Raw genomic sequence first — 26,075 nt, 5'->3', positions numbered from 1 at the left:
ACACATAACACTATCCTCCACCACAATAACACGCAGTTACCCACACATGGCAGATGCCGCCCACCCTCATCGGAGGGTCTGCCTTACAAGGGCTGCACTCGGCTAGAAATAGCCACACGAAATTAAAAAAAACCTGTGTACACAAATGCTTCGCCTATTCTTTACGTCCCGTTGTTTCTATGAATATAGAGGCAGGCAGTTTCTAAAACCCCATCTAGTCATCCCTTGAAGTTCTGTTTAGCGCGGAGGCGGTAAGAGTTACTGTACTGATTGTAATGTAGAATCCCTCTATGCAGTTCGTTACTACATTTAAAATATTAGAATTGTATTGATGATTTTACATACATACATACATACATACATACATTATCATTATAGACTGTTATGCCTTTCAGCGTTCAGTCTGCAAGCCTCTGTGAATTTACTAAACGTCGCCACAATCTTCGATTTGCAACTAGTGGTGTGGCCTCATTTAGTTCTATACCTCTTATCTTTAAATCGTTAGAAACCGAGTATAACCATCGTCGTCTTGGTCTCCCTCTACTTCTCTTACCCTCCATAGCAGAGTCCATTATTCTCCGAAGTAACCTATCCTCCTCCATTCGCCTCACATGACCCCACCACCGAAGCCGGTTTATTCGTTCAGTTTCATCCATCGAGTTCATCCATTCTTCTCATTCCGAGTACTCTCCTGCCATTGCTCCCACGTGTTTTACCAGCAATCATTCTTGCTACTTTCATGTCTGTTACTTCTAACTTATGAATAAGATATCCTGAGTCAACCCAGCTTTCACTCCCGTAAAGCAAAGTTGGTCTGAAAACAGACCTATGTAAAGATAGTTTCATCTGGGAGCTGACTTCCTTCTTACAGAATACTGCTGATCGCAACTGCGAGCTCACTGCATTAGCTTTAATACATCTTAATGATTTTTCAGAGACATAATTTGTACTGCTTTCAATCCGAATCCGTGGTGAATCGGACCGCGTTTAATCATGCTTTTACTGTACATTAATCATGGGGAACACACAGGAACAGAATGTATCAGCATACCACGTGAAACATTTCCTTACATGAATTGTAAAAATGCAGAAAGAGGAGGTTGAAATTACAAGTCACATCTTTAGAACAGCGTATAAAGTTTCCTAATGTCAGAGGCATTGCAATGACATGCCCATTGATATACGAGTAGATCTTTATATCTTCGGATGGGACGGATTCTTCATTCTAATTTTTCCTGCACGAATATTATATCACGCATTGTTCAAAATATGAGTGAGAAAGAAGTAAAGTACATAGTCATTATGACTAAAAGAAAAGTCACTATTTTAATAAACGAACCTTCAACTTTGAGCAAAAGTTAACTTTAGCTATAGGCCTATGTCTGAGGTGACAGCCTATGACAGACCGTATCTTTGGATCTAACTGAATTACAGAGAGGAATCTCACTGCTATTACACCAGCTCTTCTTGAAAGACTTAATAAGCTTGCTTTGATTAAAGAAATGTTGTTTCTTTACGATGTCTGGCGAAAAGGATGTGGAACAGAATTAGAACTAAAAGACTGTTTCCATCCATTGAAACAAAGAACTGTAGTAACCACAAATTCGACCTTGAAGTTAATGATTCTCTTAGAGAAGTTCTTTGAATAATTTCGGGAAATTATATGGCGTATATAACCAATTAAGAGAAAAGTCAAAGGGAACTTAGTGAATACGCTACTGTTCTAGAAAAAATAATTTTTAGAATTGAGAAAATGTTCACTATACTTTGGAGTTTATATAACCAAAGAACTATTCAACAAATCTGGGATATCATTCAGAACGTGCGTTCTCATTTCGCCGTGGCTTTAAGGAATGATCTAATAACACTGGCTTCAAAAATAATTTCCTACATTTGTAGAATATATAACAATATTGTTCGATGCTTTAACAGAGCTGGGATCTTCAAACAATAGAACTAACCCTTATTATTCTGAAAAAAATAAGGGGAACATTAAAAGTATTGGGAGACATTCACCAGATGACCCCGCCTTCCGGAAAATAAGAATGTCCAACAGAACTTCACCCCTATGATTCCTTGAGGAATGTGCTGAAACCTTAGTTGAGCACTGGTGGTTCGTATTTTCCAAATTAAGCCTTGATCAAGATCGAATGAAAATGTTGCAGAGCTTAGTTTAAATTCCTCCCCATACCAGTAACACTTTAAATTATGCCGTATTATATGATATGCTTATTTGTTATACTCAATACATACATAAATAAATAAATAAATAAATAAATTCATTAATTATCAATCAGAAACCAATGATCTTCATTTAGGACTTCACCCAGGTGGCAGATTTCCTATCAGTTGTTTACCCGGTCTTTCCTTGAATGATTTCAACGAACTTAGAAATGTTGCAAAGATCTACCATGGTAAATTACTCCAATCCCTAATTCCTCTTCCTTTAAGGAAATGAATATTTGCCTCAATCTGCCTTCTTGAATTAATTCTCTCTTTATCTTCATGCTATGATATTTCCTATTTCATCGTCGCCATAAGACCTATCTGTGTCGGTGCGACGTAAAGCCGCTAGCAAAAAAAATTCCTATTTCTAAAACTCCGTTCAAGCTTACTCGCCTACTATTGTCATTGCACGTCATTACTCCTCTAACATTTAAGAAAATATCGCTTAGTCGAGCTGTACGGCTCTCCTTTACATCCTTACGGTACTGAACCCTCATAAACATATGAAATATGTAATCTTTATTTACAACCTCTTTTATGTGACAGTAGTGGTTTTTCATGGGTTCTGCCGCATCCGGTATCCGGTGGCCCTTGGACGAGGCAAACGTGTCTACTATACTCAGAAATAATGCTTTCCCAGAGCTTACATATAGTAGCGTATAATGCAAGCTGACTGGCTTGTAATTATCCGCTTTTTATTTATCACCCTTTCCTTTGTACACTGGATGCACTATAGCAGCTCTCCTTTCATTCGTTATAACTCTTTCATGCAAACATTAAGTACTTCAGATACGGTATTATATCAAAACTCTTAACCTTTAGTATATGCCCAGAAATCTTATCAGTCAGAAAGCTGTTACGCTAATGTTTCACATTATCAGAAATAGCACAGGATGAGCATCAATTTAAGTACTTAGTTAAAACAAAACCTTTGTCATAAAAATTCTAGGACTGAGCCTATATTTTAGAACCAGTTACGTCACAGTTATTTCTGTATGGTCTATTCAAGCATGTGCTATGTATTCTATATACACGTTGACCTGAACATTGGTGGATTCGAGGGCTTCTGAACAGTGGTTCTTATTGTATTACCAGGCTTGAGTTGGTCATTGACTTTCTTGATAAACACACAACTACGAATATTTCACATTCTCTATATTTTCATGACATGTCATTCTTCTCTCTCAGCTAAATAGAACACTCAGTAGGCCTATGAGGACATGGTAGCTATCCATACAACTACGAAGTGCGGAGTGGAAAAGTGATCTACACTTCGCCGGTAAGCTCTCACCTCTAGGTGAGCACACAAGACAATGAAGTCTTTGAAATATTCATCTCACCAGCGATCACAAACTGCTTTCTAACTGAATTTCACTTACAGCGAGCCGCCACCGCTTTACTCAGCCTCCTCGTCCCCACGGTGCGCGGTCGTCCCTGTCTCGGGCGGTCATCAATGATCCCGGTCACGGTGAGTCTCCTTACAGTTCGATATACAAACATCTCGCTGATTTTCAGCTTCTGAAAGGTTGTGAAAATCTCAGGGGCTGATACATCTACTTTATGCAGTGCTACTTCTACTACATGATTTTCGTAATCACCCAACTCTATGACTAAAACACACTTTCTCTTCAGTACATGAAATCATGATAATAGTCCTAACGTGCTCTCTGTGTTCAACTCGTCTGTCCCTAACTCATCTTCACGCCCGAAGCATATTTCCTTCTACTGCCCAAAGTCAAGAATCAAATAACATAGTAATTCACCACTGTTAAAGTCAATGAAAATATTTAAATGATGATGAAGATGATGATGATGATGATGATGATGATGATTGTTGTTTAAAGGGGCCTAACATCTAGGTCATCTAGGTCATCGGCCCCAGAAAAAATTAATTAACTATATCAATGCGTACAACCTGGATAGATTTGTAACTACATACTCTTCCGTAGTAAAACAATGTGAACTAATCACTTAATTGCTCTTTTATTCTAAATTAAAATCCAACTTTGCGGCCTATTATTGTAAAGTTCATAGTGTCACTTCACTTCCTCGTTCCTATTAATACTACCTACATCATCACAAAAATCTTTGATAACATCACTACCATCATCATGCATAAAATTACAGGATTAAAAGAGATGGTAAATGCATTGTTACAATATGTCCATATAATGTAATGCTAATGATGTTATGCTACTGAAGAAAAGCGTATTCTTATTTTTTTCGCAACTGACTTTACGTCGCTGTTATTTCATATATGACTTAATTTTCAAGAACATTCATAGGAGTTAATATAATTTTAATTTGATATATGTTTTAATGTAATAGTATATTTGATTCACGTCATTAGTTTTATACCTGCCTGAAGCACAATATATAAATACATACATAAATACTCTCCTCTGTGGTGTAGTGGTCAGCATGATTAGCTGCCACCCCCAAAGGCTCGGGTTCGATTCCCGGCTCTGCCAAAGAATTTGAAAAGTGGTACGAGGGCTGGAACGGGCTCCACTCAGCCTTGGGAGGTAACCTGCGCCATCCTTGAAGTGGTTTTCCGTGGTTTTCCACTTCTCCTCCAGGCAAATGCCGGGATGGTACCTAACTTAAGGCCACGGCCGCTTCCTTCCCTCTTACTTCCCTCTTCCTTGCCTGACCCTTCCAATCATTCCACCCCTCCACAAGGCCTCTGTTCAGCATAGCAGGTGAGGCCGCCTGGACGAGGTTCTGGTCCTCCTTCCCAGTTTTCATACATGACTCAAGATTTCACGCTCCAGGACACTGCCCTTGAGGCGGTAGAGGTGGCATCCCTCGCTGAGACGGAGGGAAAAACCAACCCTGGAGGGTAAACAGATTAAGAAAGAAAAAGAAAGAAAGAAAGAAAGAAAGAAAGAAAGAAACACACAAACAAATAAATAAATGACAACCCTGGTGCTCAGTTACAAGAGGAGATCCTGTACCTCAAAACCAGCTGTATACTCTGTGCCAAAATTTTATAACAGTATTTATAGTAAGCGGGTGTGTTTACAGAAGAGGTACAGATGATATCAGGGTATCCAGCTTATTTACCTAAAGGAATAACATAAATGTCTATTCAGTACTTCACGTTGATACCAATGTCAACTTGAACCTTGAAGAACTGTCCGCGTGGAATTCAGATTCGCATTTTCAGCCCGTTTATTAATATCAAGAAGGGGGATGTTGGTGTTTTCGTAAATTTAGTAGTCTTTTCCTAAAAGAGAATTGTGCACAGTGGTATGAAAATACCCCAATCCAAGTAGGACGCAGGTTAGGAAAGAATTACAGGCACAACACAGCGAAAATAATATTCAGAGGAGTGGCGTTGCCACATGAATATAATAATTTATACTCGAAAACATGTTAGATGAGGAAAGCTTTCTCAGGTCTAGAAATCCCTCAGAATTGTTGACAACTCCCCGACAAATATCTTTGCAATTTGAAAAGAGTTAAAATCCTTTCTGAGAAAAACTGTGTTTGGTATAAAGCAGGGCCTCTCAGGGTGCATGCACCAATGCATTGCGCTATGCATGATGCAAAAGACGACTTCGCTTGGTTGACCAGAGTGCAGACCCCCACTCCTCGATTTGGAGCGATAGCGCTGTCTCTCTCCTTCCCCACACCTGTCTCCCTCTTCGTCACTTGCTCCGTAGCACTCCAAATCCGAGCCGAGTTGAGCCGAGCTTAGCCGAGTAGCCCAGAGACGAAGCGTTGGTCCGAGCGGAGCCGAGTGTGACCGATGCACTGTGCACAGGACCTCTGCGTCTCAGTTTGCACGCGTGAGATTTTGGGCCTTTGAGAGGCTACAAAGGTAGCAAGCATTACGATAAGAGATCTCTAATATTAGCAAGGGAGGATGTATGATAAGTTACTTGACATGAGGTGGAAACTTATTTAACCTACTTTCTTGTTGCCAAATATTGTAAAGAGCCGCCAGAGCAATCAACTCTGTTTCTAAGTATAGACCTCATTCCGCTCGGCATTCATCAGTTCGACGGGCACAGCTAATAAGTCTTCATTTTATAGGTTCGATCACAGCTTGAGTCAATAAGCTTTAAGGTTTTGAAACTAGACTATCCCACTGTGGTAGATTTTCAGAATTAAAAATGTCAATGAGTCCGCTTCTGTGGTGTAGTGGTTAGTGTGATTAGCTGCCAACCCCCGGAGGCCCGGGTTCGATTCCCGGCTAAGCCACGAAATTTGAAAACTGGTATGATGCCTGGAACGGGGTCCACTCAGCCTCGGGAGGTCAACTGAGTAGAGGTGGGTTCGATTTCCACCTCAGTCATCCTGGAAGTGGTTTCCCGTGGTTTTCCACTTCTCCTCCAGGCAAGTGGCGGGATGGTACCTAACTTAAGGCCACGGCCGCTTCCTTCCCTCTTCCTTAACTATCCCTTCCAATGTTCCCATCCCCAACCAAGGCCCCAGTTCACCATAGCAGGTGAAGCCACCTGGGCGAGGTACTGGTCATCATCCCCAGTTGTATCCCCCGACCCAATGTTTGACGCTCCAGGACACTGCCCTTAATGCGGTAGGGGTGGGGTCCCTCGCTAAGTCCGATGGAAAACCAACCTTGGAGGGTAAACAGATTAAAAAAGAAAGAAAGAAAGAAAGAAAGAAAGAAAGAAAAATGTCAATGAGCAATATTTAATTATCAAAGAGGAGATCTTCTTGGGCTACTTCTCGACTTTGTATTGGACACCGCCGGCACTAAAAGCCATGCGATAAATAAATAAATGTTCTTCCAATAATAAAACATGTCATTCTTTATTTAATAGTGTGTTACAGGTACGTGATAGTGTTGTAGGTGTTATAATGAGTGCTTGACAGACTGGAAAGCAGTAAAGTTTCATTAAGCATTAAAAGTTCTATTCGATGTTTTATGGTGATGCGCGTACATGCATACAGACAGAAAGACAGCAGGCATGACGTAAAATTAATCATTACATGTCCTTCTAACACTCGATATGACCGACACAGAAATACCAAAGTTCTGATAAAAGTGCAGACTCATCTGGGACATCAGAGGGTCCGGAAAGATGCTGACTGACACTGTCACGGTCTTTGAGGAGGAGTACAAGATGATATTTTTCAAGTTGCTTTACGTCTCACCGACACAGACAGGTGTTATGGCGACGATTGGACAGGAAAGGGCCAGGAGTGGTAAGGAAGGAGGCATCGCCTTAAATAAGGTACAGCCCCAGCATTTACCTGGTTTAAAAGTGGGAAACCACGAAAAAATATCTTCAGGGCTGCCGACAGTGGGGTTCGAACCCACTACCTCCTGAATTCTGTGTACTGACCGCACTTAAGCGACTGCAGCTATCCAGCACAGTAAAATATATCTAAAACAACAATAATAGAATGAAGATGATTGAAGTGAAGAAAAATGAGAAATGTCTTCTTCTTCCTACAGATTTTGCAATTCCTTGGAGTCGGCACTGTGTGTGGATTTGGCCCAGTTTTACGGCCAGATGGCCTTCCTGTCGTAAACCCTGCGTGGAGGGACGCATTCACTAATGCGTGTTTCTGTAATGGTTGGTAGTGTAGTAGGTTACGAATAGACAAAGGGAAATGTATTAAGACGAACAAAAACACCTAGTCCCCGAGCTAGAGGGGTTAACTATACGCAGTTAAAACACCCGAACAGGTTGGTAATCGAAAGTGGAGCGCTCTGAACCGAAGACCACTACGCTGACTGTTCAGCCAAAGAGATGGATTAAAAGTCAGAAATATGCAATTATGAGAAGAAATGTTGAAGGAAGTAGATGAACATTTCTACTTGAGTAAAATAATCAGTAATTTTACAGTATGTGCAGACTAGGAGGAGACACTTCCTCTACCCCTTTGTCTCACTTTCTTATATGTGATCACAGATGAACCCCCCAAACCCCATGGCACTACAGCCCTTGAAGGGCCTTGGCCTACCAAGTGACCGCTGCTTAGCCTGAAGGGCTGCAGGTTACGAGGTGTCGTGTGGTCAGCACTACGAATCCTCTCGGACTTATTCTCGGATTTCTAGACCGGGGCCGCTATCTCACCGTCAGATAGCTCCTCAATTCTAATCACGTAGGCTGAGTGGACCTCGAACCAACCCTCAGGTCCAGGTAAAAATCCCTGACCTGGCCGGGAATCGAACCCGCGGCCTCCGGGTAAGAGGTAGGCACGCTACCACTACACCACGGGGCCGGCATGATCACAGATGAGGTGAGATGAATTTATATGACATGTTTTACGGTCGGATACCCTTCCGGACGCCAACCTCAGTTGAGGAACTATTGAAGATGAACAGAATGATGGGGAGTGAAATTGGGTAAGAACGTGGAAGGAATCGGTTACGTCTCAAAACTCACGACTCTCAAAATTCACGGGCTATAATTAGTAACGAATAGTATCAAAACTCACGACTACAAACTGGTAGGTAAAATAAACAGTCTAATGAGTCTCAAAATTCACGAATCCGGACAGCAGGTGCTTGAGATGACTACAGGAGGGATGAGGTGCGCGGTGACTCACGCTTTCCTTCAACCCATGTTTTTCCACCGACTTAGGGCGGTCACCCAAGTAGCAGATTGTCTATCAGTTGTTTATTTAGTGTTTTCTTAAATAATTTAAGAGCCTCTGGGGCCCCATATTAGTCGCTTCTTACGACAGGCAGGGGATGCTGTGAATGTTATTCTGCCACCCCAAACCACGGGGAAAAAATAATGGTTATCGAATGAAAGAGACCGAGGTGTATTATTATTATTATTATTTTTAAAATATTTTGCTGTTGTATTAAAGTTAATTTAATGAATTTCTTACCTTTCACATAAATTTATAATACTGACGTGTGGCCTCCGGAGAGGTCTGGTGCAGGTCTTTAGAGGTGAAGCCGTATAGGCGACCTGCACGTCTGTGAGGATGAAGCCCTACCAAAGATGAAGTCTAATGCTGAAGATGGCACGAACACCCAGTCCCCGAGCCAAAGGAATTAACTAATGAAAGTTAAGATCTCCCACCCGACCGGAAACCGAACTCGAGACCCCTTGGACCAAAGGCCAGAATGCTAACCTTTTATGCATGCAGCTGGACGACATAAAATTAAAGTAGGTATATTGTCCGCTGCTAGTTAAAGGAAACTGTCAGTTGTTAGTACTGGGGCTTAGTTCCAAAACGCGGCCAGAAGGCGGCATTTACTTGAATAAAGAATTTTATTTAGAGATATTAGAGGTCAAGGCAGTTAATTCACTCATTTAGTTTCAACATTTGGTGATTCATTCGGAAAAAGGCGTATTTCTAATTTTCGTAAGCGTTCATCTGTTCGCTTATTTCAATCGGTTATCTACCCGACACTCTTAAACCGAAAAATAAATATCCATGACGCATCCTATTATTCCGCGCGATATAACCGAATGATATTTGAAACTCATTCGATTATTTCATTTGATTATTCGTTCGATTATTTAAATAATCGGATGGAAGTTATTTGATTATTAAATGTATTCGATTATCCCATCACTAATAGGGTGGACATTCATCCATTCAAAGGAGGACTGACCCTGCTCGTAAGTTTTGAAACTGGCGCAGGTAGAGAAACTCACTCTTTCTAATCCTCTTCCTGGAATTCGTGAGTTTTGAGACTTGTGAGTTTTGAGACGACACGGAAGGATTCGGCTGTGGCCTATGAATAGGAAATGTCCCGGAATTTGACTGGGGAAAAAACGGGAAAGCACAGAAAACCATTCTCAAAACAACCGACGGTGTGGTTCGCACCCACGCGTCTGCCAAATGCAGAGCTCGGCTCCATGGCCGCCACCCCGCTTTGAACTTTCTCATCTCAGGTAGCCCATATAGTAAATATGAGCACTACAGAGGTGTTTCTGAAAACGTTCGCCTGAAGAGCGTGAAGTTGATAGGGAAATAATAACTGGCGAAAAAGTAAATTGAGAGGATGTCCTTGAAATATGGTCTTATAAAAAATTTGAAGTTGAACTTCATAGACCTGTTACAAATAAAGAGATGTTATATCAAGCTGGCAAGAGGAGTCCACTTTTGTGACATTTGACCAGAAGAAGCGATAGTTCTATAAAACACATCTTAAGACATAGAGGACTTATATTCTGTTAGATCCGGACAGTAGTAGAGAGGGTAAGGATATTGTAGATGTCAACCCATAAATATGACATATTACCGTATATTTAGGCTGCGTTATCTACTTAAAGATGAAGAGATTAGTAGCCTACAAGGTGGGGGATTCATACAATGTTGTACCAAATCCTTCTATAGACAGATGATAAGAGCTAGGGAGGAAAATGAAAATCCACAGCCTGTTTCCAGTCATTCGACCGGGTCAGGACTGGAATGAATGAAGCCCCCATCTAGCAGCGAGGATAGGAATTGTGCCGGCTGCCAGAGCCTATCGCACTCCTCTGTGGCAATCATTAATGACTGAGAAATGAAATGAAATGATATTGGAGAGTGTTGCTGGAATGAAATACTATTTCTTCGTTCTTAATCTATTTACCCTGCAGGGTTGGTTTTCCCTCGGACTCAGCAAGGGATCCCACATTTATTGCCTCAAGGGCAGGGCTCTGGAGCGTTGGACATTGGGTCGGGGGTATACAACTGTTGAGAATGACCAGTACCTCGCACAGGCTGCCTCACCTGCTATGCTGAACAGAGGCTTAGTGGGGGAATGGGAAGATTGGACGGGACAGACAAGGAAGAGGGAAGGAAGCTGCCGTGGCCTTAAGTTAGGCACCATCCCGGCATTTGCCAGGAGGAAAAGTGGGAAAGTACGGTAAACCACTTCCAGGATGTCTGAGGTGGGAATCGAACCCACCTCTATTCATTTGACCTCCCGAGGGTGAGTGGATCCCGTTCCAGCCCTCGTACCACTTTTCAAATTTCGTGGCAGGGCCGGGAATCGAACCCGGGCCTCCGGGATGGTAGTTAATCACACTAACAACTACACCACGGAGGCGGACGGAATGAAATATGACAGGGAAAACCGGAGTACCCGTAGAAAAACCTGTCCCGTCTCCGCTTTTTCCAGCACAAATCTCACATGCAGTGACTGGGATTTGAACCATGGAACCCAGTGGTGAGAGGCCGGCGCGCTGCCACCTGAGCCACGGAGGCTCTTTACGGAGGAAGTCAAGTTTAAATATTTTCTGCTGGCGGTCATTACTTTATGGTAAAACACAACAGGATAGCCATCCCCTTTTTGCTCAATGATCAAAGAGGTCGTAGAGTTTTATTGCAAGTTTCATAGTGATCTCATCCTCTTTAACATATCTTGTCTTGTGAGTAATATCTTCCGTTTGTCATCCATAGTGAAACTACTCGATACACATCACGCATATCAGGTCATCTTCGTATAAGTTCTATTAAGTCAGGCAATTTAACGTTTTCTACATTTGTACATCACTGTCTGCGATCTCTTCCACATCACCAACAATCATGTCATACATTTGGAATGTAAAATATATTTCGTGTCACACTTTTTGTTTACCCGATAAAAATTAAATAAACTCAGCCAAAGCAGAGATACTTGTACGAAGTGATCCATTTTACACAGACAGAAAAACCCAAGACAAGATGAAAAGGAACAAAATTCCCTTTATTTTCTTTAATAACACATGACGGTCTAACGAACTCGTATTTAGGTACATAGGACCCTTGTAATTGATTGTGTCACATTTGTGAATCGCATTATTTTTACCAATAGTCCTATTTTCTGATAAATCACGATTTCACAACAATGAGGCTTCGCAACATTGGATACAAATTAACATTTTCAGGTCATAATAAGAATTTATTCTTTGAAAATTAGAAGGTATGTGCTCATAATAGATTTTAGAATAAAGAGGTTTTGCATGGGTTTTAAACCTGCTTCTCGACGGCCTAGTTTATTAACAAGAGAGGTGCTTGCGCTTGCCGCCTTAGCTTGTACTAGGCATGAAGTAGGCCTACGTTTCTTGATATAACATGACTGTTATTCGCAGCTGTCGTCGTTCCCTGCATTCAATACAATTTCTATTCCTGAATTACTGTACCATACGCGCTAACGAATCAGTCAGCAAGTACAGGGTGAATCACTTACATACAGGTCAGTGTGTTGGGTTGCTTGATGTGTTGGGCGTTTGAGAATTTCTTTTCTACGACTATGATGCGACCCTACTAAATGAAAGAAAACCATTTCAGGTTGTTTGAAACATCCTCATACTATCTATTTTCCTGAAACAGTTAGACCCTGAGATGAAGAAAATTGCGCTCTTCAGAGCAATCACTCAAAACGTTTGGTTTGTTCCAAACAGTTTGAATCATGCCGAAGTTGTGACGAGTCCACTTATTTGAAACAAACACTCGGAATCAAGGGCAACTCGTCGTTACTCTGAACATCTTCATTACAGAAGATAATAAATAAATAAATAAATAAATAAATAAATAAATAAATAAATAAATAAATACATAAATAATAATAATAATAATAATAATAATAATAATAATAATAATAATAATAATAATCAATGAATTATTGCCAGTATTACTTAGTCGCGCACAAACTTTCTTTCTTTCTTTCTTTTTTACCCTCCAGGGTTGTTTCTCCCTCGTTCTCAGCAAGGGATCCCGCCTCTACCGCCTCAAGGGCAGTGTTCTGGAGTGTGAGACATTGGTTCGGGGGGTACAACCGGGGAGAATGACCAGTACCTCGCCCAGGCGGCCTCACCTGCTATTCTGATTAGGGGCCTTGTGGGGGAATGGGAAAATTGGGAGGGATAGACAAGGAAGAAGGAAGGAAGCGGACGTGGCCTTACGTTAGGTACCATCCGGGCATTTGCCTGGAGGAGAAGTGGGAAACCACAGAAATCCACTTCCAGGATGGCTGAGGTGGGAATCGAACCCACCTCTACTCATTTGACTTCCGGAGGCTGAGTGGACCCCGTTCCAGCCCTCGTATCACTTTTCAAATTTCGTGGCAGAGCCGGGAATCGAGCCCGGGCCTCCGAGGGTGGCAGCTAATCACACTAACCACCACACCACAGAGGCGGACCGCGCACAATCTACTTGGAAATATCCATGTCGTGGATGTATCCTATCGGTAAATCGTTAAAAATAATAATAATCGTATGGCCTCAGCTACCGTTTGCAGACATTTCGATTTGACGCCATCTGGCTGTCTGCTCGTCAATTTCGACGTTCCGGTTTACTCTGTCTGCCATCTAGCGGACCTAGAGTAAACCGGATCTCTCTTGGGCGTCTATGGCTGAGATTTAATTAATTTTGTCGGGTAAATACCAAATGTATCACCAGAGATCTTTTACATGCCGACATCGTACGACATGGAGTGTCGAATGGATTTTTTTCCGCCCTTCAAAAATCCGACTACCTCTGCCGGGTTTGAACCCGCTATCTTGGGATCCGGAGGCCGACACTCTACCACGGATCGTTGAAGGACCATGTCTGTAAGTTCGCATTCGAATGCCTCTGCCTTTCCATTGCAATGACTCTACGTAGACTAAAACGTGTTCCGTACGAACTCAGTTGCACAGGTAAGGAAACATAAACAAAGTCATAACAGCAATGCACGTCTCTGTCCTATAGACATTCACAGCGGAAGAAAGATATCAGTACACAAAACGACAATAGCACGTGAACCATCCGCCCGATAGGAGACATCCCGGGCATGAAAACTTCCACGCAGTTTGTTTTAATATTCAGTAGAAATTAACGTTATGTAACTTTTCTAAGTCGCTGACTAAGTTTTACAAATATTATAAATCTGCATTTAACTTGAAAAATATGAAATATCTACATTTAAAATGGAAATTATGAAAATTAACATTCATTAAATAAAATACACACTCGTTGGACCTTGTACTCACACTTACTTGTTACCTGCTTACTTACACATACGTTATTTGAAGGGCGCCAGCTACCACTCAGTGCAGCAATAATAGAATGAGACTCTTGACTATCTCTAGGGTGTGGGGTAATAAGCTTACTTTTGACAACATACCATATAAGTTCTGGGAAAAGGAGATTGGCGTTCGGTTTCCCCATTAATTTTGAGGTTAAAATATTTTACTGTCAATGAAATAAAACTATGAATTCGTTTGATAGAACAATATATATTCTTTAAATAATATATCAAAAATAGTGAGTCTTGTTGCGATAAAACAGATGAGAATATGAAATTATGACATTGCAACTGAAAGAAACTAGGCATGAATTTGAATTCTTCTTGACCGGACATTTAACAATTTATACGAAATATTTCCCTCACTGATTCACTTGACTGTACCTTCAACACTTTGAGTGTATTCCTTTGATCTGGTGTTTACTGTAGATGTGTCACGCCTAACTTGGTGATACATCCTTGTGACTGCTTCTTCTCCATATCATCTGACTTCTTTGTAAGTCAATATGGTATTACCTCTTGGCAGGTCCAGGGTTGCCCTCTCTGACTCCATGGTAAGCCCTTGCGTCCGTGTCTTCCACTAAGTGACGGACTAACTTTGTCCTCACTCTCTCAATGACCAATAATTAATGGCTCACTGAGTCTTCTCCATCTCTCGTTCACACTCGTTGACTGACCGACTGAGGCCTCTTCATCTAGTAGACTTGTTCACTGTACTGCTTCCGTTTAAATAATGACTTATGACCGACTGAGGCCTCTCCTTCCCGTAGACTGACGCTATGAGGCGCTGGTCCTCGTATTTATAACCATTGGTTGACACACCTACGCAATCTCCAGAAATAACAATGACATACTCCCACAACGCGGCAAATATTACATACAGTAGTGAAATAGCCCGGGGCGGCTGACTCTCTGAGCGCATTGCTAAATAAATACGATGACGTAGCCATGAAGTAGCGATGACATCGAAACTCTCACTGTACAGGTATTTAATGATAATCTACATATACGTATGTATGCATACATCTAAGTACAATCTTGCAAGCAACAGGCATTGCAAAATCGAATTAAATAAGACTGATAATTACAATAATAGTAACAATATCACAGATAACATAATAATAATACTGACATAATAATAATAATGATAATAATAATAATAAAATACAGATAAAATAATAAAATACAGATATCATCTTGTAACGGGATTTGAACCGTTACAGTTATTAGGTTCGTCCTTTTCTGTGATACATTGATCAGCACCATCATAGATTAGATATTTAAGTTGTCCCGCTTCAGATCTTTACTTACAGAAGTGCAATTCTCAAACGCCCAACACATTAGGCAACCCATCGTACTGACCTGTATGTAAGTGATTCATCCTATACAGCAACAGTGGCCGATGTTTACAGAGCGTCTATAAACTGCGAGTTGCCCAAAACTAAATTTTAAGGGGCTGGTCAACTCGTTGGCTGAATGGTCAGCGTACTGGCCTTCGGTTCAGTGGGTCCCGGGTTCGATTCCCGGCCGGGTCCGGGATTTTAACCTTCATTGGTTAATTTTAATGGCCTGGGGGCTGGGTGTTTGTGCTGTCCCCAACATCCCTGCAACTCACACACCACACATAACACTATCCTCCACCACAATAACACACAGTTACCTACACATGGCAGATGCCGCCCACCCTCATTGGAGGGTCTGCCTTACAAGGGCTGCACTCGGCTAGAAATAGCCATACGAAATTATTAAAGGGGCTGGTGGACCGCACCGTGTAAGTATTCTGGTGAATGAGCTTCGCAGAACCTGAACAGCGCTCAAAAGGACGGGCATGAGCTTGACATCATTACATCAATAACAACGCATATAAACAAAATATGGAGCAACGGATGGAGTTCTGTCTGGTCAGAGTGTTAGCACCAACAGTGGACATTTCCTTTCCAATTTCACGGTGAAGGAATTTCAGTTTGCCTCGCCCACTCTCGAGCAATGGTCATCTCCTTCAAGCAAAATGTTCATTCAGCCTTTTGGGAAATATTTCATTCTATTTATTTATTGTTTGTAAAGATCCCTTAAACCGATGAGCATATCTGACAGTACATTATTTGTATATTACAGTGCATCTAGGTAATGCATTTTTTAATTAAAATCAGTTCGTTAAAATATCGTGGCTTAAATATCTTGCTGTTAAGAATATTTATTTTTCCATTCGCTCTCATAATACCAGTGAATAAGTTGTAACGGCTCTCCAAAATATATTACCTGTTATAATTGTCTTAAATTCCTCTGATATAAATTTTGTTGTTCTGAAAGAATGTTACCGAGTGAGTTGGGCGTGCGGTTACGGGGCGCAGCTCTGAACTGTCATTCGGAAGATAGTGGGTTCGAACCCCACTGTCGGCAGCCCTGAAAATGGCTTTTCGTGTTTTCCCATTTTCACACCAGGCAAATGTTGCGGCTGTACCTTACTTAAGGCCACGGCTGCTTCCTTCCCAATCCTACCTCTTAACTATCCCATCGTCGCCAATAAGACCTATCTGTGTAAGTGCGACGTAAATCAAATTGAAAAAAATGTTGTAACTGTTAGGATTTTTAAATTTCTGCCATCCATTCATGTAGAGTTACCTTTAAGTAAAAGTAGAATATGTTTTTGGTGGGAACGTGTAAGCAGATGAGTTTTGTTAATAAAAATACATACACATTGCTTTATGTTTACCGCGATTGGTACAATTCGTTCATTTGTATACTTTCATGATTTGATAACCCGTGGATAATCTTGATAGCCTGCCTTCGTAATATTTTTAGTTCATCTACCATATTTTATTTGCTCTTCCACACACACAATCTATGAGGTTCAACTGTATAAACATACTCAATAAACAAATACCAATACAACTGCACTCTGATAATATGAGTGTTGATATCTACAGTATAACCCTACTAATGACATTAAAATCTTAATTTAGTTCTCTACTTATGTATTATGATTATGAATAGCGGCTTTTTAATGAAATGAAATCTAAATACTTGTGGAAACTGTGGAATCACATATTTTATGCAACAGGAAATCGACTTCAATGACATATTGTTTCACACACTGCATCGTTGGAAAGTGGGTGAGATGGTGAAAGCCTGGTCTTCTGAGCCTAAATTGGCGGGTTCGATTCCGCCTCAGTCGGATAGTATTTGAATGTGCCCAAATATCACAGTCGTGCCAGTAGACTTATCGGCACATAAACGAACTCATCTAGGACAAAATTCCGGCACCTTGGAAAACGTAAAGGTATATAATGGACCATAAATAATATATTAGTGAAATCAAAACAGATTTTATCGTAATTAGTTAAGATTTGAGCGGAAATACAGTAAATACGCTTCGAAGGTTATCTCAAAGACGAGTGCGAGGTCAACTGGGAACATTCATTACCACATAAATCAAGACGATCTTCTCAAATACTTTGGCTGCTTATTTTCAGAAGAGAGTGGCATAACAAAGATATATGATTAGGCTAACATCCTCAGTTCTCATTTGTGAATCACTGCATATAATTCGGATATCAAGTGAACTCTACTGCACGAGACTGAGAAGTGAGTGGATTCATGATATCTTCCGGTAGATGTAGCAAACTGGTGATAACAGGCAGAAACAATTGGAAAAGGGATGTATAAAAGGCTAAATCAGGAATGCACACGTTGGTTGAAGCAGAATGTATGGATTAAGCCATTATGCTTTCGTGTCCTCAGGAAAAGGAAGGGATTTAAAACAAATAAGCAGCAAGGTCAGCCTTCAAATTCTTCACCACGGATCGCACCCTCTTTCCTAAAATGCCTGTGAACACATTGCTTTGTATCCTGACAAGAAAACAACTGTACATCGCCCGTTGTTGCAATCCTTCCTGTTCAGTTGCTTACAGATAGGTGCAATTACTGCTTCCGTCCAATTAGAAGGTACCTTACTCACATTGCATGCTAAACCTACCACTCCATGAAGCCAATTTGTCCCTTCCTTCCCACCATATTTCACCATTTCAGATCCAAATTCCTCTATTCCTATTGACTCATTTGTCATCCTCTCCACTTCCTCGTGCTTAATTTCATTGCAATCCTGTTCTCTTCCAAATGATTTGTGCTGTTCGTAAATTTAACAGAAAAAATTCCTTTCATATTTAAAAGATTCTCTAAGTAATCCTTCCATTTAACCAGTGATTCCCCGGCGTCTATAAGTTCGCCTGATTAACCTGTACGATATTAAATTTCCTTTGTTCCTTTCTAAAATTCTTCATTACAGTTCAAAAAGGCTTCCTGGCACCTTTGTGAGTTATCGCTAAAATACTCCCATGATTATGATTTATCTTTGGACTCTACAATTATCTTTCGGCTCTATATCTTTCATCTGTGTACTGTTCCCTGTCAGCATCCGTTCTTGTTGGGAGCAATGTTTGACAAGCTGTCTTATGTTTGCAAACTACCCTAACTTCATCATTCTACCAAGACGTGAGATTTTTCACATCTTTGCATTCAGTTGTTCCAACACATTCCCTTGGTGTTTGTACTACAGCATTCCTCTATGCCATCCATTCAGTTTCATGTCCTAAACCACTCTATTGCCTTTTTCCTTCCAATTTTTCACAAATCATGACAAGCATGTACTTCTATCTAAAGTCCTCATACTGAAGATTTTCCTCTTATTCCTCTCTAGACAGAATTAATTTTCTCAATAATATAGTCTATTATGGAAGTGCTACCCTTATATTCCCATGCGTAGCAATGAATAATCTAAAACATGTAGAATGAATTAGCTACCATATCCTTCAGGACATTACTGTAAGCAGGATATCTCACAATTTCAAAGTATTTGTTAATAATATTAATAATAAAACCCATGAATAAACAGTGTATACTGAATACAGACACGATAATAAAAAGCATCTGAAAACAAAATTTTGAAAAATTAAGAGAGTTGACAAATCTGAATATATCAGTGAATAGATCCAACCAAATGGGCTTGATAAGGAAGCGAATAAAGCAAGAACTAAGCAGATGGAACCAGCATAAAGACTAACATGAAACAGATACAATTAGACAGTGATCTCTTGCAAAGTAAAGATTAGATATTATACAGGGGCCGATGACCTTAGATGTTAGGCTTCTTTAAACAACAAGCATCATCATCATCATCATCAACATCATCAGATATGATACAATAGTTGTCAGTACACGGGCATTGCACAGATCAGAATGCCTGCTTCTATAGTAGATAATAGAAAATGAAGAACTAGAGCTAAATGTAATTAAAATTCTAAGAATTATCCCAAGACAAGTTAAGGGAAAAGACGGAATTTAATGGAAGAGGAAGAATGCATGCGGAGAAGATTACAGACACAATGCACAAGAGAAGATAGAAATTTGATGGATACCTTATGAGAATGTGTGAGAGTAGCCTGAAAAAAATTTGAACTGCATCATCAAAGTAAAGGCGACCACAAAATGGGTTCAGGAGACAAAAAATAATATGGAAAAGGTTGGGATCCGTACAAATGAGTTCTGTAACTAAGCAGTGTTTCAAACCAAGGTTGATAAATTCAAGGGAATAGCATACAAAGGGCAAGACTGTCTGGTCAGAAGAAAGGAGGGGGAACGTCAGTAAACGGATGAAAATTTTTTTTGGAAGAGAAGAAGAGACGAACCAGTAAACCAGTTTTTTCCCACGGTCCAAAGTAGGCCAAAATCGGAAGAATAACAAGAAGAACCATAAAAACGTCGAAGGCCTCCATCCCAAGTCGTTACTGCCCAGAACATCTGGGCACTGCGGACTTTATGTACAGTGTTCTTCTCTACCAAATACACAACATATGGATCTGTTTGTCTTACAGCACAGAGTGCCCGTCGCTATATTGTTCACTCCAATGTGCTCAGCTGCTAAGGATGGCTGGCTCCATGGCTGAATGGTTTGCATGTCGACCTTTAGTTCAATGGGTCCCAGGTTCGATTCCCGGTCGGGTCGGGGATTTTAACTTTCATTAGTTAAATCCCATGGCTCGGGGACTGGGTTTTGGAACGTTTCCAGCATTGTATTTCGTCTTAGATATGCCTCATACTCCCAGACGCGCAGGTCGCCTATACGGCGTCAACTCGAAAGACCTGCACCAGGCCTCTCCAGAGGCCGCACGCCATTAGTACTGCTATTATCTACTGATGATAACTGTTCCGGGGTATCTGTGGAACGCAGAGAGGTAAAGAAGGTGTGAGCTTGAATGGGTCTAACTACGATATCAAAAATTAATTTAAAACTTTAAATAAAGGTTCTTAACAAACAATATTTTCAGGTACTGGTAATGAGGTACAAAATAGCAATAGAGATACAAAATAGAAAATCCAAGGATAGGTAGTTTACAAGTTTTGAGCTTCAGACTCCAAATTTACAATTTTCCACATATATAATTTAGACAGATAAGTATAGAAATCTCCCAAAACACCATTTAAGAGCACTTTGCTCCAGCGGTTACAAAACAGTCTTCCAAAGGTACCCTCAGTATTACAGCAATGACAGAAAAGAGCTTACATGCTCTACAACATTAACCAAGGAGAATGCGCTCCCAATTTCTTACAAAATCTTACGAATTTCTGGCCTCTCTGGGCCGAACTTGCAATTTTACAGTTTAGTAAACAGGGGGTAACTAGTACCCAATCTACTGGGCCTTCATCGAAAAAGAACAGGTTAAATTACTGGCCTGAACACAAAATTAATGGAGGCGTACTCTTGTGCTCCTAGCAAATAAAGTATAAAACCCTAATTGGGCTCTTGGTCCGAAGATACAGGGGCTAATCCCAACCTACTGAGGTGACTCGAATAAGGATAATTTAAGGCTTTACAGAACAGAGAAACAGTTACAAAATCGTAGTCACCTCACGATAAATTCAAGGGGAACTCGAGAGGGTAACACACTCTCTATCTCCGATTTACAGTTAAAGACTAGCTGCCTCTGTGGATCAGCGGTAGAGTGTCGGCCTCCGGATCCCAAGATAGCGGGTTCAAACCCGGCAGAAGTAGTCGGATTTTTGAAGGGCGGAAAAAAGTCCATTCGACACTCCATGTCGTACGATGTCGGCATGTAAAAGATCTCTGGTGACACATTTGGTGTTTACCCGACAAAATTCATTCAAATCTCAGCCATAGACGCCCAAGAGAGTTTCGGTTTACTCGGTCGCCCATCTAGTGGGGGCCTAGAGTAAAACGGAACGTCGAAATTGACGAGCAGACAGCCAGATGGCGTCAAATTGAAATGTCTGCACACGGTAGCTGAGGCCATACGATTATTATTATTTTTAGTTAAAGACTTTTATTAAGTTTACATTAGGAAAGAAGGCTATTACTTTTCAGAATGAGATGATTACATAGTTAAAGTTTAGAACCTTCCCTCGGATAAGTTTGCGGAGACAGCTACAAAGATAGAACATTGGTGGCCATTATCTGGGCTGATGTTCTGCCTGCCGAATGATGAGGCACCGCGCCTCCTGTCTTAACACACACGCTCAGAAAGACGACGATCATAAATCAAATCAAATCAGTATCTCTTTATTTGCAAATGAGGAGTCTACCTCGGTGGCAAATGGTACACTAAAATACATTATTGTGTCAAGCACTAAATATTAAATTAACAAGAGAAGAAAATTTCCTATAATACAATATTATACAATTTACGCTAACAATTTTTTTCTATTAAACACACAGCTCATCCTTAATAAATTTATATTATTTACAAAATTCTACTTATAATATATCCTATACTTGCAAACATAGTCAACTCATATACAGTTTGTGGAATTACATCAAATGATACAATAAAACTGGTATAAGATTAAAATTCACATTGCATTTATTTACTTTCTTTCTTTTAACCTAAGTAGCATAACGACCTGCTACGTCTTAACCAGAGCCCCTTTTGCCACCACTTTTCAGAGTTCCTGAAGGCCCTTCACAGCTACCGTAGCGGTCTCAGGGCCCTCGAAGTCCCCACTGTACTTCACCCCTACAGGCAGTCCCCTATTTTGGCTGTCCAGACTCCTTAGACCAGGGGATGGAATTAATTTATTTACACACATTCTTTATTTACATTAACCTGCACTGGTCGAATGCCCTCTAACATTTCATTTATTTTCTCTGTTGCTGTTTATTCTCTTCTTGAATATCTGTACAGATTTTGGAAAAGGATCAAACACTACCTCTGGTAAACTGTTCCACTCCTTCACACCCTTCCCAGTGAATGAAAATTTACCCCAATCGCTTCTACTAAAATTCCTTCTAATTTTATATTTGTGTTCAGTCTTGCCGATATAATTGTTTTCCAACTGAAGCCTCTCACGGATATCTCTCCATGCTTCTTCTCCTGTAAAGGCTCTATATAATCCCATAATTCTAGTTTTCTCCCTTCTCTTACTTAACGTTTCCCACCCAAGCTCCTTTAACATTTCTGATACACTACTCTTTGCAGGATACTATCCTCATTTTTCCGTATTGAAAGTCACTTAAAGGAGAACAATAAAACTTTGATTTCCACCTATTCAATACTTTAAATTGAAGTATTGCATAGGTGGAAATCAAAGTTTTATTGTTCTCCTTTACACTACTCTTTCTCCTGAAATCCCCTGTTAGACATCTTGCTGCTTTCTTCTGCACACTACCTATTTCTTTTATTAGGTATTCTTGGTGAGGATCCCAAACACTGTCTGCATATTCCAATAATGGACGAACCATACTTAAGTAACTTTTCTCTTTTAATTCTTTGTTGCATCCTTTAAGGAGCCTCATTATGACATGTAACGATCTGTATGTTCTCCCAACAATGTCATCAACATGACCCTTCCAGTGCCAATTACTTTCATATCTCACACCTAAGTATTTGGACTTGCCATCTTTTGGGATAAATACCTCATCCAAAGTATATTCAAATTCAGTTTTAAAACTCCTGTTTGTAAATGTTGTAACAGTTGATTTGCCTCCATTAACCTTCATATTATTCTCTTCAACCCATTGTTGGATACTCTCAAGGTCCCTTTGTAATTCTAAACAATCCTCAATGTTATTTATTTCCCTATAAACAATTATGTCATCTGCATACAATCTTATTTTTGATGTTATATTATTCCCTAAATCATTTACATATCTTAAGAAAAGTAACGGACCGATTATACTACCCTGTACAATTCCCTTCCAAACTTTCTCTTCCCGTGATACAATATTTCCTACTTTGACTTTCTGAACCCTTGAATTTAGAAATGCTTTTATCCAACGTGTAACCCTTACGTCTAATCCTATTCCCTCCAATTTCTTTAATAATATTCCATGTTCCACTTTATCAAATGCTTTGGAAAGATCTATGGCTATGCAATCTAACTGGCCTCCTGAATCCAATTGATCTGATATGTCCTGCTGAAATCCCACCAGTTGTGCCTCACAAGAAAATTTCTTTCTAAATCCATACTGGCTCCTCATGAACCAATTTTTATCATCACATATCCCGCTAATGTATTTTGATATTAAACTCTCCAGTATTTTACAAACTATACTGGTCAGGCTGATTGGTCTGTAGTTCTCTGGTTTCCTTTTATCACCCTTTCCTTTATAAATTGGTATTATTATAGATTCCTTCCATTCCTTTGGTATTACACTGTTATTTATGACATAGTCAAAGAGAAATTTTAAATAAGGCACTATGTACCACCCCATTGTCTTTAACACCTCCCCAGTAATTTGATAACTTCCTGCTGCTTTTCCTTGCTAAAGCAGTTAGATTTCTCTGAGAATATCTTCATTTGTGAATGAGAAGCTTCTTGTTTCCCTCTGTCTCTCTCCCTCTCTATCTTCTGTTTCGGTTTCCAACTCCTCACAATCATGTACTGAATCTCTGAATTCCCTACTAAATAGGTTTGCTTTCTCAGTATCTGTTAAATAGAGTTCACCCTCTTCTCCCACCACTGTAGGAATTTGGATTCCTTTTCCTTTCTGATTCCTGATATATGAATACAGCTTTTTCCATTTCCCTTTGTCGTCATTACCCTCTTGAAGTATGGCATTCATATAATTCTCTTTTGCTTCCTTTTTCACTCTATTCAGTTCCCTCATTAGCTGTTCTTTAGTTTCTCTACTCGCCCTACCCTCTTTGAATTTCCTGTTTACTATTCTACATTTTCTTTTTAATTTTCTTACTTCCCTTGTATAATAAACTGAGTCTGAGGTCATTTTACCCTTCTTAACAGGTACACATCTCTTCTCTCGTTTCCAAATGATTCCTTTAAATTTAGCCCAGAGAGTATCCACATTACTCCCTTCACTTATCCAACAACTGAATTGTGATTTAAGGTAAGTCCCAAATTCATCAACTTTAGTTTTTCTGTACAATTTCTTGTCTTGTGTGACCTTCTTATTAAGCCTTTTTGGTACCAGTTCTACATCCATTATTACAGCCTTATGGTCACCTATTCCTTCAATTACCTCAGTTTTATCAACAATTTCCCATGGTTTAACCAAGAATACATCTAGTAAGTTATTGAGACGAGTCGGTTCTTGTACTACTTGTGTAAATCCTCCCTCCCAAATTAACTTATTTGCCAGTTTCTGTTCATGGGCTTCACTTACAGCTCCATTCCATTCAACTTCAGGCAAGTTTAGATCTCCCCCAATTATTATCATATCATTATTATTGTTTTATGAGTATAATATATTATTTTCTCAAATATTTCCATGTCCCTTTCCTCTCTTCCAGGCCTGTATGTTCCTATAAATCCCACATCCTTCATATTATCACAAACTAGTTTTATCCCTAAAAAGACAAGGTAGCCTTTTTTACGGGGGGGGCCGAAGCCCGCTCCCCCGCCATGGCCATCGACTCAATCTACATGGCCTCCGACATGCTATTAATTTATAAGTAGAAAAGAGGTAGCTGGGTAGAGTGGGAAGTGATACTACAGGAGTATCTGCCTGTCCCCATGCTCAGCATGTAGCCAAGGTAGCCAGAAAAGCCTCAGCTTATATACCCGAGGGGATTGCTCGAGAAGGCTCTGGACTTAATCCGGACACACCCTCTCATTTTTATTGGCAGAATCAAAAGTTACGCCCAAAACCAACAAGAAGCCTGTGATAGGCTAAAAAATAATGACAGAAAAATTTTGATTGGCCAGACACCAAAGCTGGCGGGAAGAGAACGAAGTGCTGCAAACCTTGAAATGTATATTAAAAAATAAATGAAAGTTAATTTACTTGAGAAAACCTATAAACACAAAATTTATTTCAATAACAAATTATTCCACCTTGCACCAGAGAGCGTGACCTCAGTTTTGTAGAGACATCTATGGATTCTTGATGTACACCAAAACAAAACAAAACAAATCCAATCAGTTTAGTAAACTTGGAAATGACAAACTTCTCAGTTATTCAATAGTGACATCTTCTGATTAACGTCCCCATTTCATGCAGTAGCTGTTTCACGTTTTGCTTGATAGATAGAGTTCATTAAGGCGCTTCTTTTGAATGAGCGGAGTTGAGGTGTACCTCCCGGTAAAATAACAATAAGAACCATTTAATAAACTTGTAATGAAACCTTGAAATATCTCCGAAAGAATGGGTCTTTTGTAGAAAGGCCATACGCAAATAACCAGTTGTGACTTCCTGTTGTAAGGTCCCAGGATCGCAACTGATACGGCACGAGATGAATTTGACCACATTTAGTAGCCGGCTACCCTGAACTGATGACGCTGACACCAGTTGCGCGATTAAGGGAGCGAGGGGGGGGGGGGCAGTCGCCCCCCGACTTTGTGGAGAAAACATTTTTATTCCATTTTAGCCGGCTGAAACTAGGAATTATTTTTAAAATTGTGCAATCCCTGTTGTCGTAACAGCTGATTCTTCCCTTTATTTTAACTATTAACTAAATTA

Source organism: Anabrus simplex, chromosome 2 (genome assembly GCF_040414725.1).
Source record: "Anabrus simplex isolate iqAnaSimp1 chromosome 2, ASM4041472v1, whole genome shotgun sequence".
Lineage (NCBI taxonomy): Eukaryota > Metazoa > Arthropoda > Insecta > Orthoptera > Tettigoniidae > Anabrus > Anabrus simplex.
This window is presented reverse-complemented; position numbering follows the sequence as displayed.